The 15,030-nt window shown below is 38.3% G+C and overlaps 1 protein-coding gene across 1 annotated transcript in view; it reads right to left on the bottom strand.

The window, feature by feature from the left end:
- DNTT (DNA nucleotidylexotransferase) overlaps window positions 1–15,030 on the bottom strand; it is a 230,303-nt gene that overhangs the window by 201,816 nt on the left and 13,457 nt on the right. The gene's annotated exons all lie outside the window — the stretch shown is intronic.

Below are 15,030 nucleotides of genomic sequence, written 5' to 3'. Positions count from 1 at the left end.
CCTGGGCAAACAGATAAGGGCCACATGGTGATAAGTGTCAAAGTTGCTGCAGGCTCCACAGAGATAAAACATGTAGATATAGTTGATTTGTTGTGGGCCCATTTTCAGTTTGCATTAGCTCAATTTATCTTCAAAGGTAATAGTCATTAATTGTTGTTATACAAAGACCATGTATCCTTGTTTTTTTATACTTGATAGATATACTGCATAAAAACAAATATAAGTTAAATGTGCTTTCTACCTTTGGGTCATATTATTGGCTTGTACATGCCCTCCTGAAACCATTAATACATATATTGCAGTCTTCCTTCTGCAGCCATGTCACTGGGCTGAAGTTTGTATTGATGATCTAAGATTTGACAATATGCACACCATCTTATGTATTCAATGCAGATTGTAAACAAGCCAGAAAAGTAAAGCAATATATTTAGGAAAAGTTGCAGAAAAGTGCAAACAAGCTAATAAACCAGTAATCTGAAATTGGAGAACCCGTTGATGGATCAGCTCATGTTAATAAATATAGATATGTGGAGCGAGACTGTATAGAATAATTTAAGCATATATGATCTAGGGAATATTTACAGAAATATTAAGGAAATATAAAAACCACATATTCTGTTGCTTCAAAGCATGAATGTATGTAGTCTGCCCGTCAAGCTTCCATTAAATTCATATGGCAAAATGTCAGATACTTCTCATTTTATCCATCACCATCTGCTTAAAAATGAAGACATACATTTAATAAAAAAATGTTGAACCAGTAACTCAGTTCAAGTTTGGGTTCAGCTGTGTCTTAGCTTTTTCCATTCTGTTTCATTATCACCTTCTACATTTGAAGTTTTCAGTCATGATATTCCTTTAATATTGCAGTCTTACAGCCTATTGCTGAAAAGATTCAGACTGTTCCCTCTCCTTCATCTTTAATTGAAATGAATGGCCCGGGTATAGAACATTACCAGTCGAGCATTAGCAAAACTTTTTTAAGTATGTTTCACAAGTTACCTTATCAATGTTCATTAGAGGGGGAAGTGATGTCACTCATTTTTGATCTCTCAAAATGGGTTCCCTTTAATAATATTGGGAGCCACAAACATAATTTTTTTGCAATTTAAGAAAGCATAATATTGGAGAAATCTAAACATTGGATAATAAATTTTCATTACAAAAATTCATTAAAAATATAAATAATCATCCTACAAGACAGAATGTGTTGTGCTCTTTTAGTTCATCTATTTTTGCTCTTATTGCTGCAAATTAAAGCAGCTGCATTTAAAAAAACAAAAAACAAAGAGTTAGAGATGAGCCGTTCGGATTTGGAGAAATCCAACAGTTCCGAATTCTGGAGTACAGAGTGAAACTGAGTCATGACTTGATTTTTCGCGCCAGATGAGAATCTGAATTTGAGGCAAAACGTAATTTCAAGTAAAATGTCAGATCTCACGAGTTTTGGATCGATATCTTCTATATATAATCCTCTTCCATGTTCTCATCTGCCATTTTAGAAGTGATAAGCATGTGGGTAGGATGTTTGCTGCAATTCTGTGCTAAGGAAATTACTTGTAGAGGGTTGGACAGGGTGAAAGAGGCAACTTATATAGCAATAGTTGTGATTTTACTGCAGTTTATTCAGAGATCAGTCTGCTAGCATTGTGTGCTGATCAGTTGGCTGTCAGAGTGAAGAGTAGTGGTTACTGGTTGTTATTATAATATATATAATACAGACATCTGAACTACTTACTAGAGAAAAAAAGAGGTTGAGGTATGACACCGAGCAGCACACCTCAAAAAACAAATATATGTCTTGCTTTTAAAATCCAAAGTGTTTCAATCTTCAAGCAATTGTATGATGGCCAGTATCAGTGACATCTCAACTATTTAGTGGACAAAAACCAGGGTGCTGTATGACTGTGAGCAGCACACCCATAAAAACAAATAGATTTCTTGCTTTTAGAATGCAAAGTGTTTCAAGCTGAAAGCAATTTTGTGAGTAGCATTATCAGTGACAGTTTTAGAAAGTGGCCAAATAAACAGGGAGCTCTTTGACACCCACTCAAAAAAATAAAAAAAATAATTTTTAGGAGCAATTGTCTAACTTTGAATTATATTATGGAGCAGTCAGAAGAATTGTAAGGTAACATTCCCTCTGTGACGATTATGTAGTATATCTAATGACTGATTGTTATTTTCTGTTGAATTCATGTATGACAATGTATATTGTATGTAACCTTGTAATATAATCTCAACATATGCTTTGCTAGATGACATGAGTCTGAACTGCAAGTGTCAATAATCTGTTGAAAATAGCCAGACCAGAGAGATAGGCATCTCTGAGGAGTTTGAAGCCCCAAAGTTGTAAACCATCTAGCCAGGCAGAACGGGCAGAGGTAAGAACTCAAGGTCCTCTGAACATTCCTGATCTCAGGACATCCCTATCTCACTTTGAAAGCCCTGTGACATTTGGGAGATCAAGCTGTCCTTATTGACAGTTAAACTCCAAAGGTGGGGTGTGCGAGCTATGTGGAAAAAGGTTTAAAACTTTCTGACTTGGACAATAACATGTAAATTTTATGAGGGGGTCTATTAAGACTGAAATGTCTCATATTTCTCAATTGTGTTCCATCACACACCAGGTCTTAACTAGTAATTAGTGACTCTATTTCCTATTTTATTTTCTGAAACTTATTTGTGCAACACATTGTATGTCTTGTTATTAATTTTTGTAATTAAAGCCTTGGAACCATTTTTCAGATTAAATAAATTTAATCTAGTGTGTTCTCTGTGATTTTTTGTGAACTTACGAAGCCCAGGGAGCCTCATGCTACATGTGTATATGATTTAAATGTGAAACATTAATAAGTGGTTCTGGTGAACGTAAGGACACCATAATAAATCTTTTGTGGTGGCAGAAAAGGTGTATTCATTGCTAAGTGACTAAGGTGACACCAGCCACGGCCAGCTGTTTAGATTGCTGTATCTGGGACAGGCTGGGCGTTCGTGACACCCTCCTTTCCCTATCTCTTTGGGCGTTCAAATGGTGTGGTGGCAGCTACAAGTAGATCCAACTTCAAGTAGCATTACTCCTCTTGTCAACCAAGTGTTGGTCTACAGATCAGGAGCATCCCAGAATCAGTACTGGCACTAGTAGTACTTTTACAACATCTACTCATAAAAAAAGTCACGTGGGAGCAAAGTGTAAGAAAGAGTGCTCAAAATCCAAATACTGTTTGCCTATATCAAGGAAAACATCAGCTATTGACATAAGAATTGAGGGACAACTTTCTGATGAAAGTGGCGATTTGTCAAAAAAAAAGTGAAAATAGCAAACATTCCATACACCACTCGCATTGGCAAGAAATGGCTCAGACCAGGCCCACTTTTTGATAGTAGTGGTCCTGTTACACTTACTAAAATGCCCATTGAAAAATAGAGTGCCCGACATGGTTGTGCATCTTCCTAAACTTCCCATGCACCATCTTTTCGCTCAGAGTGTAGGTCTGTCCCCTCCAAAACAGCCACATTAGTGCATGAAAAGAGCACTGAGGCTGAAAAACAACTCAACACCTGCATAAACCTGAGAAGAGTCTAAGGGTATCCATGAGTTCTATATGTGAGTATGAAATTTCAGATTCTGACACTATAATTATAGAACAGCCTCCTTCCCAAATCTCTCAACCATTTGGAAATGTGAGGATGAGTAGTAATGATGATGATTTAGACATAGAAATTGAGGATGTTACTTTCGGAACTTGCAAGAGGATGAGGGGGATAATCGTGGATCTGAAAATGAATGTGTTCTACTTGAACAAGAAAACGAGGAACAGGATGAGGATTGTGTTGAAGGCAGCCAACAGTGGTACCACCTCATGTCCATGATAATCACATTGTCATGCCAGGACATAAGACCAAAAAATGCAGCTCTTGTGTTTGGAAATATTTTTATCCCAACCCAGACAACATTTGTCAAGGCATCTGTAGCCTTTGTTTCGCCACAATAAGTAGAAGTAGGGACGTTGATCATCTACGTACCTTCTTGCTACGTCATTTGTAGCGAGTTCCTACAAGCAGTCCAGCATCAGCTAGCAGCTGAATAGACAGACACCACATACTATCTTCATCATCAACACCTTCATCATCGACCTCTTCATTATTAGTATGTAGTCCAGCATCCAATTTTCCTTCAGTGTGGACTGGCTGCAGCCTACAATCAAACAGAACCTGCAGTCTGGAACACTTCCGCAGTCCCATTTATTCTTTTCTTAAATGTGGAGCAGTGAGACCAAGCACGTTAAGTTTTCTCTGAGTGGATCAGTATCTTAAGCTCCTCTGTGATCGAATGAAACTGGGTCAGCCAGTTTAGCAACTGGTGGGTGGCTAAGATTTTGTTATCAGGTGGTAATACCAAAGCATTGTGGCTATTCCTGGCTACTTAGGGACAATCTCCTACCCACTGACCAGTATCACCACGCCAAGGAGATGGTGCCCTTGTGGCTGTTGATGGACTATGGGTACATCGATGACTAGTTTGCTCTTATGATGAAGAACAGAGTCTGCCTGGTCAGCAGGGGGGTATATGTCCCCAGGACAGTCCCCTAATAGGCTGCAGAACCGAGTCTCACCCCTCTGGGCTAAAATTTGCCAACCAGCCCTGATGAAGAACCCACATGGTTTTTACGTTGTGTTTATAAAACAGAGAATATTTGGAGTCACAGAAAAGGTGACCACGTCATGGTATCCAGAAATGAATGTCTTTGTGCACATGCCATAAGAATGACACATTACTGTTCTTAAAGTCATCAGGGTACGCTGACATATCTAATTTGGCATCTTCCCTAGAGCCCCTCTGATCCCCACATTGATCCATCCCAATCAAGTGGGCTTTTTCCCAGGCCGCCAGGCAGCAGATAACACGAGACGGACAATAGACTTGATTTCTACAGCTAACAAACATTCCACCCTGCTCTGGTGATGCCTCTAGATACTGAAAAGGCCTTTGACATGACCCTTCATGAGAGGTACTCTCAAAGAAATGGGCTTTCAAGGTCAATTTTTATATGGAGTTGCTGTATTGTAACATATCCCTTCTGCTGTGGTGCTTGCTAATGGTGCCACCTCAGTTCCTTTCCCTATTCAGAATGGCACCAGACAAGGCTGTCCGATCTTTCTTCTCCCGTTTGCTCTCTTGATTGAGCCACTGGCATCTGGGATCCGCAGAAACCACAATATCACAAGTATACGACCTGGCCCTGTAGAATATAAGCTTTCCTTGTACATGGATAATATCCTCTTAACATTTACAAACTGTCTTGCTTTATTGCTAGCTGTGATTTGTGATTTGTAAGAATTCCATTTAATGAGGCTTTATATTTTTAAGGAAAAATTTGACATGTAGGTTTAATATAAAATGAAAATATTTCTTCTGCGTGCAGCCCACCTTCATCAATCTACTTGTCTAAAATGATCATCCTATCAACTAGTTCTCTGCCACTATGTTTTATAGTGATTGTAGCATGATTTGCAGACAAAATATTGCTCATCATCATCCTCCTTCTCATCCTTTCAGCATAGTAGCACTCAATGCCTGGTCATTTACAGACAAGCTACTCTTTGTATCTCTGGCTTCACAAAGAAACATACAGGAGTCAATCTGTTGGAAAAACTCTGGAATTTCAGAGAAAAGGGCTCACCCTGTTAAGACTCTCCTCAGGATTCCTCATTGCCCATAACAGAGTGAACATTGTGTGTGCATTACAACTGTGTATATTTCAACATGCACCATGCTTTGCACACACAGTTAAATTGCTGGTGCAGAATGCCTTTAAAAAAATGAGAGGTCGGTGCAGGTGATGCTGGGCATTTTCGGCATTCAACTACCGCATGTAGATCATTGTAGCAGTTTCCAAAAAAAATGACCTGCCATGCCACCATCTGATGCAAGAGGTATTGACTATGTTTCATAGGGATTGTATCAAACCATGTATTTGTGTTGCTGCTCTGTCACTAATTTTAGTCAGCCAGCTCGCTGCAGCCTTTGGCCAAAATTGGTGAAAATTTTGACGGTTGTGAAGAGATCATTAGAATATAGACTGTAAATGAATGATAATGCTAATAGTCATGTAGGAACAAAAACAGCTCAAAATCACATGAATTAATCAATTTTTCACAGTTTTTAATTGAAATTCAGATCCAAAACTGCAACACCTGAGGATTTTTGGCCAAAAGAAAATACAAAACACGAAGATGGTTTTAAAACCAAACCCAAAACAAAGGGTCTGCTCACGTCTCTGCTAAGAATATTTAGTGGAAAAACCTAAATAAATTTGAAATGTTCAAATGCAGCACTTTTCTTACACTATAATTGACTGCAATGGGTGTGACAGGATTGAAAGTGTATGGAAATGAGTTGAGAGAGGTGGCAGAGGAGAGAACACAGGAGGTTTTTGGGATTAGCATAATTTCAAAGCAATGTACTGTTCCCAGCTCTACATAAAATGATGAGAGATTTTAGTTTTGTGCCCCATTGCTTCAACCACGGAAATGCACAACACATAAAACAGGGTTGGCTGTAAATTAATACATAACACAACACTTGTTTTGGTCATATATTAAAAAGCATAAAAATCACACTACAGAGCTTCTACAACAATTTTCTAACCCCACAGGCAAAATGCTTCATTACTGCTGGGGGAATTTAGGATCTCAACTGCTTTTAGAAAAGTAGCTTATGACTCTGATATTTAACTAAAATCAAGAAATGGTTCCATTAAATCCCTTTTTAGGATTCTGACAGATCATCTTAACTAGCTGCTCTAAATCCCTTTGGATATGTTCCACATCTACAGATATTAAAGACCAAAAAAAATGTGCTTAGGTTTTGCTTTAGGGATTTTGAGAAAGTTATTAAAAAAAAAAAGAATTCTCTGTTTTGCTAAAAAATGTTCAAAGAACACTGCAATATAACATAATAATTCCCAAGCACCAATAAAGACCAGCTACACTGAAACAGTACTGCTACATTGAAGTATATACATAGAGAACATATATATTTATGTGTATATATATATATATATATATATATATATATATATATATACATATACATATATATATACATATATATACATATATATATACACACATATATACACACATATATATATATATATATATATGTGTGTGTTTATATATGTATATATACACATATAGATATGTATATGTATATATATATATATATATATATATATATATACATACATATACATATTTGTATTAATGATTATACTGTTTAGAACTGTTAATTTATTTTATAATATAAATATTTTTGTTATGATGTAACCTTATATTGCACATATGCGTTGTGTATATATACAATAAGTAATGTGTAGACAGAGCGTTTTTGCACCAAGATTCAAATTGAGATCTGCTTGGATTTGGATACGATTGGAACAACGCACAAGTTCCGTGGTCTTATTTAAAGCTGCATTCCAATTTGAATCAGGCCCCTTAAGTCTGAATAAAGTCTTCAGCACACTGAGGGACATTCATGAAAACCGGTACACAGGTGCTGTAACTCTATTGTTGTAAACTAGAATAGATGATAACCTAAATACTGCTTGGGAATTCTAAAAAATTTTGTTGTACAAGAGTACAACAAAATTTCATTAAAAACCAACAACATACAAATATAGGATTTTAACCATCATTAAATCAGTGGTGTTTGAGTATAGAATTAATGAGGAGGAACATAAATATTAAGAAATATAAAATGTCTATGATTAGTTCCTTAAAATGATCAATAAATGATATTCACCATAGGAGAAAGAAAAACGTATGAAAAGGAGGTGTAAATTCTGAATGTGGGACATTGCAGATCTATGGGTAGAATAACACATAGCACCCGCCAGAAAGCCTATACATAGTTGTTGCATCTTATACAGTGACCTTTAACACCTTATTCTTACCAATCAGCACCTTAGTATACAACTCCAACATCTCAACCTGCAACACTGACACTGCTATTGGTGAAATAAAGCTGGAAGTTCGAACTAGGACATTAGAATAGGTTACTGTGATCTCTTAACTTCACTAAATTCTACTTGAACAGCACGTCTACAGGTAGGGAACGTGTGTTTCTTCAGCTGTTGTGGAACTCGACCCTACCTGCGCTTGGGTCTCTCTTGGGGGCCTGGTGGTGGTGATGACAGTGGGGGCAGATAGGACTCAGCCTAATCTGTCTATTCACGTCCTCATCTGAGACTAATTGTGTGTGTGGGGAAAAGTGATAGCTCCCTAGTGGTCCACATGGTATCACCCCTTCTAGGTTGGGGCACAGAAATATAATCAAGGGCTGATTACTATAAATGCTACCAGGCATAGTATTGCAATGGATGGTTTTGTTTTAAGGCTTCATCCTCCCAATAGTTATGATTTTGCCTGGGCTGACTGAATGCAACAGCCTACAATAGTGCAACAGTGGATGCTGTGCCAGCACTGCTGCTGCTGGCATCAGCAAAAGACACTAACGCTACATGTGCCTGACATACCTCTCTAATACGGTCCAGCGTAGCATCTGGCCAAAGGTCAAGGCCATCAATGTTCAGCTTTCTACTCAACCAAAAGAAAACTAACAAATGAATTACTAAGCTTATTAAAACACAATATAACTAAAACTAAAAAAAGAACTAAATAATTTTTATGCACCCTTCCTAGCATTAACTTCCTGTCGTCTAGTGTTTCCTCATACCACCCAACTGTCCCGATTTTGGCAGGACTTCTCGATTTGCAGGTCAAAAAGGGGTGGGGCTTAACCAAAAGTGAGTTGGGTTTATCCATATCTCCACATTTGGGATTTAAGGGCTAAAGGGGGGGCTAAAGACCTGACGGTACACAATGCTTAGATTGATTTAGCACCTAGCACAGTTGATCCCAAGCTTTCTCAGCTCGAGGCACTTTCAGGGTCTCCATAATTTTTTCTAGGCACCCCTAATCCAAAAAAATTACCAAGTAGTGTCCCGTCTTGCTTACCCTGGCCGTGGCGCCCCTGTGAGATCACCGCAGCACCCCAGGGAGCCACAGCGCTCAGTTTGGGAACCACTGACACAGGCCACCTCAAGAACTGTCAACCATCAGTTATGAAATTGTACAGAATGGTGATTACTATGGAAACCATCAGGGCCAAAAAAAACATAATTCCTTTGGTTTAGGAAAAAACGTAAAGAAATAAGAAAAGACTCAGGAAGCTTTGAAAATATTGACGAATAGTTCACAGAAATGAAATAGAACCAGAGAACCTTTAGCATGGGGTGCTGCAACCTCTCAAATTCTCTTAAAATTAAAACGCAGTCAAGAATTTATAGGCTGAAGTTCTTTACCAAGGATTGAAAGTTGAAAACAAAAATGAAGAATGCCCTTTACAATATTTGGAATAGCGTACACTCTTTATATGCTAATTACAACAGAGGCTCACATCTATCATATACCAGGGTAAAATGCAGAAGGATAATGATACACGTGATGACACATTGAGTGATAAGATTTACGATCATCGCACTATAATTTATAGCCTGTTAAAGAAATCTTTCCCTATTAAAATGCCAATAGCAAATCACTTACAAACCAACTCTGTAATAAGAAAAGGTCATTTTGAAATAGGCTTTATACATTACTATAGCTGACTTACATTACACTTTTATTCACATTAAAGTCCAAGACCTGCTAAACAATCAATATTATTCTGGATTAATTACAGACTCCAAAATGATGATGATGATGATATTATGTTGTAGAATTATTAGACAGTATATGAATTGCAGACAATAATGAGCAATATTTCTTTCTTTGCAGAATTATATAATATGTATCCTAGGGGAGAAGCCTAAACATTGATCATAAAAATGTTCTTCCTAACAAGGAACTAAAGTCCTCTGACTAGAACCAAAGCCGTCTCAACGCATGGGCACGCTGGGCAGGTGACCAGGGGCCCCGCAAGCATAGGGAGTCTCATAGACTTGACAACTTTTCAGTATATTATTCCAGGAGATTTAATCAGAACCTTCAAACCCTCTTCAGTGTCAGCTGTTATCTGTACATGCCATCTCGCTGTTGCGAACATCTTGTCCTTGAAAACAATGTACACATACACTATCTGTACATAAGCAAGACAAAATCAACAAACATCATTTTTTTAAGACGTAAAGCTATAATAAAGTTCTTCTAATATTTTTAACACCGTCAGTTGCCTCCCCCTGCTACCTACTAAACGTAAATAATGGAAGTAATGGAAGTTTGAAGGCTATGACACGACAGTGTCTTTGTTTTGTAGCTTTATGACTCTGTTTTGGACTCTTTAACGCAAAAATGTGTTTACCTATAACTTGCATTTTTGTTCCTGTGAGTGGTTGTGTAGGTAGGGCCCCGTGCACCGCTTTGCCTGGGGGCCTATAATGCTGTTAAGACGGCCCTGACTAGAACACAGGGGAGAATTTGGGCAGGCATATACTTACTATACTTTCAATCCATTCTGATCATGGCAGATCCAAGGGCATATATACCAAAGGGCGAAAGTTCTTATGGCCAGCAAAAACAGGTGTTTTCGCCAGCGATAGGGCTTCACCGTATACATCAAGTGGTTACCATACCACATACAACAGAACTGCTATCACCAGCAGTAACTCTGCCATCAATAAACTGTGATGCCTATTCTATTATCCCCATCTCAGGATAGCAATAACAGAAGAAAGTCGTTGAAAAAAGTATTTATTATTTGAATAAAGCATTTTTTCAATGATGAAAGGTTTGAAATTTTATTACTCTTTTACAGATATAAGTCTGGACATTTAGTTCCACTGCACATGTGAGAATCGGGTCACACATGGAGATATCCACTGAGACCTGATCCGTAAAGTGATAAGTTAACACACACCACTCCGGACAAGTGGCGCATTTTATTGATAAATTGCACAACAAGGTCTGAAATCATACTTGTCCTCATATATTGATAAATGCCCCCGTGTCTTCACTGATCAGCCGTTTGAGTAGGAGTGAGAGGAGAGCAGGAATAGGGGTGTTATCAACCGCAGGCTTGTATCCACCAGTGGGGCCAGTGACAAATTAGTCTTAGTGACCTTCTTAATAGAACAAAGCCATGCAAAAAATATTACTGTGTATTACATATACATTTAGCTTTTTGGCTATGTTTTTTCATCACGCTACAGAAAATATTTATCAATATCTGCTCTAAAGTTGTCCCTATAACTGGACCCAGATCGACATATGTCCTCTAGCAAAATCACCACTGATTCCTGCAGGTGGGCCTTACACACATGGCTTCCAAAGAAGAGGATTGCAGCTAATTGAAAAAAGTACAAATGTGCATGGGGGGGGAGAAAAAGAAGGCATTTGATTTACAATACGTCCATGTAAAAGGAATGTATTTTGAAGTTCCAATAAAAAATCTAAGGCTGATGTAATAATGCAGAATATGCAGACGATTGAATAAAGGTTGCCTCAGGAGTGAGGAGAGTCCCACCATCTCTGCCATGACTCGGGAATGCTCTCGTAGCTCCTGCTGGAGGCAGACTTTTAAGTGGAATTAGCCTGCATTTCATACCATTAATATTGTTTTTATCCTGATGACTGTTGTAGTTGGCAATAATCTGCTGGTTACTCTGGAAACTGTGACAGTTAGTGAACTCTCCCTGTGCACCTGCTGGGTGACCTGGAACATGTGACCTGCTGGGTGGTCTGGAAACTGACAGTTATTTGCAGCCACATATATCAGCGCATCTTGCGGGGACCATGCACAGCAATGTAACTTCGATGGTAGAAGTTGTACATATATTGTAGTGTATAAATAAATTCTTTAGTTCCTTTAATATAGTGATTGATAATATAGTTATTTATTCATTACACTCGTTGTTAGAATACACGTAATGTAGTATATAAAAAAGTTATTGAATTCTGTTACTAAAGTAATTTAGCCATTACATTTCACTTTAATTTACTGCCGGGTTTCTCTAGTTATACATAACATCTTATATAAAAATCCTGTAATAAAAAAGTTCAAACAAAACTATTGAGGACTTGTGCTAAAGTTAAAATCCTTTGCTGGGCGTATGCCAACCCAGCATGGGACTACTGACCTTATGACCATATTAATAAGACCGTCTGTTTCAGGGAAATGAGGATCCATTGTTAATTTGCATTGCATATGATGCACTACAAAGTCTCACCAGACACAAGGCTCCTGTGTATTAAAAGTTTACAAACTCAGTTCTAAAAAGAACAGTGATGTTTGAAATACTGCAAACAAGTCCAGACAAGGAAATCTGGGCTAATTAGAAATGTTTTAAAAAGTATATAACTGTGGTGGGGTGGAGGTTCCTTTTCTCTGTCCACGAACCATCTTCCACTTCCCTTGACTTTGCTTTCCCACATGATATATTCCCAACGGATTATGTTTTCAGTTTTATTCCTCACTTGCATTAATGTTTGTAACCCAGATTTCTCTCAGCAGGTCTTACACAAGTGTGGAAAGCAGCTTCTTGCTGCTGAGGAATGAGACACATTTTACGGCTTACAATTGTGTTAAGCCTGAGAGCTATGGCTCCATCTGGTGTGTTGTTTTTCCTTTGTCGGCCTGAAAAAGAAGTTGGAGCTGAAAATAGTCCATTGAAAAAGTGCATCATAAGATTTATTTAATAAAGTGCTTTCAGTACAGAGCAGGTGCAGATCAAAATGACGGATATAGTAAAAATGCACCTGTGTACTGGAAGACAAAAAGGTAAAAAGAATACAAAAAAATAAAGGGGTAAATTTGGTGTTTGGAGGCAGTTTTAAACCGCCACACATTGTTGGCAGTTTAGTGCTGCAGTGTAGCAATACCTGGCGATGTGTGGCGGATTGTAAAAAGCTAAACCGCCGTCAGTTTAGTAAAACCATTGGCTTTTGGTCAAAATCGCCATTAAAACCACAAGGAAAAAGATAGGTTTTTATCTATGTGATTCTGATTGGCTTGATAGCTCAAACATGCTGTTTGAGCTAGCATGCCATTCAGATCATAAGACTAGGCACCACTGACATTTAAATTATGGGGGAAATAATTATTTACTGATTAAGGGGCAAAATTAATATATGATTGATCAAGTTGCTCAATGCACCATGCAGTTTGAGCAATCTCGCAACCACCTCTTATTCTGGCTGTTTTTCCGGTGGTTTCATCGTTTTAAAAAAGAGGATGATGATTTGTAAAGTGGTGGTTTGTAAGACTGTGATTTTCAGCCTTTTAACTGGCGGTTTTAAAACCGCCCTTTAGTAAATCTAGTCCAAAGTCTGATTTAAGGTGTACATGTCTCAACACACAGAGGAGCCAATTTTTGAAAAAATGTTTTAATTCACCTGAAGTGACGACATGACTTTGACTTAAGTGATGTCATCTAGTTCTTATTTGCCACAGAATCGCTGCCTCCATCGTCTTTAGACAATGGATTTTAAATATGCTGCCATCTAGTATAAAAGTGAACAGGTTGTACAACTTGTAGCTAGTTATACCACCTTATGATGATATACAGGAGAAAGAACTTTCCCATGGCTGGATATCAGCTGCCCCTCCCCCCACTATTTGTATCTGAGTGGCAACCTGTCCTAACTGGAACCTTTATTAGAGACTTGTGAACAGCAAGACACGGTACCAATGTGTGGTAGGCACTTTAGCTCAAACCGAGATTGATGGAAAAATTAAGCACATTTATAGAATTCTCTGGGAAGTTCACAGTGACTAGCACAACAATCTCACTAAATAGTAAAAGTGCAAGCTAATATCTAAGGGAAACACACAAACAGCAGCTAAGTAATATTGCCAGCTTTAATTCACCTCATGGATTTTAACTCATAAAGATCATAGAATGGCAGTAAAGCAGGTTAATGTTCCCACAGGATTCCACACATATCCCCCAAGCTTCCGCTAATACCAGGCAGCAACAAACCCTAGAGTCTTCCTGCTTTGGGCAGGTTCACTGCGGCTACCTGGATATTATAAAAATGGTGCGATGGTGACCATCTGTCGTTTACGGTGTAGCTGTCCACAATTCTTATCACATGAATCATCCAGATAGGAACCATGATCCTCAGCTTCAGCTTACCCAAAATTCACCTAGAAATCCCCAAACTTCTAGTTGGGATAACTCAATTGGTGGCTATGGGTGCTTGCCAGCCATCAGCAGGAAAAAAAAGGATCATGATAAGATAGTGGGACTGACTGCATGCTTGTACAGGTGTGTTTTACCGCTTTATGGATTTTGTGCTTTAGTCCCACTGTCCTGTTGAAAGCTGAGGGAAATGGGGATGGGAGAACAGCTTGGCACACATTGGTAATGGTTGAAGAGACACTTTTAGGGAGAAATTAGATTAAAAACAACATGGGGATTCACAGGGTGGTTTGACCTTTACTGACATGACCCAGACACCACATTTCATCACACTCCCCTCATGTACCTCTTCCATCAGGTTCCCTCCCTCAGAGATGTATAACGTTACCAGATCACTGCCTGCACAGACAAATGGGAAAGGAGGGCGTAGCAATTCATAACACTCATATGTTAATTTTACACTCATTTTATTATTACACCATTAAGTAAAGTAAGGGACTGTACCCCATGAATGTTTCTTGTGAAGTTAAAACTTTTAGTTGTATTTTCCAACTTGCATAAATGTCACACACATTTTGTATGGCTAAGCATGTCCACCGTTACACTTTGAAAATCCAAGATTACACCATGTCATGTTTTACTCATCAGTCAGACAGCGTCTGTGTTTATCCTTATTTTTTCATGCATGGAAGGGCAATTTATGGAATCGGTAACTACATAACAAACTTTTATTTTCTGGTACTTCGTTTTCACCAGACAATACAAAGTATATAGGAAGCCATTGAAGTGGCTGGCAGGAAATATCAGACGTGAGCAGCTTCCTCTCATGGTCTGAGCACTTGTATTTACTGGAAAGATGACATATGATATGCTGCATTATCATTGCATG

This window comes from Mixophyes fleayi, chromosome 6, assembly GCF_038048845.1.
Source record: "Mixophyes fleayi isolate aMixFle1 chromosome 6, aMixFle1.hap1, whole genome shotgun sequence".
Taxonomy (NCBI): Eukaryota; Metazoa; Chordata; class Amphibia; order Anura; family Limnodynastidae; genus Mixophyes; species Mixophyes fleayi.
Note: the sequence above shows the minus strand (reverse complement) of the source record. Positions and strands in the feature narration are given on the sequence as shown.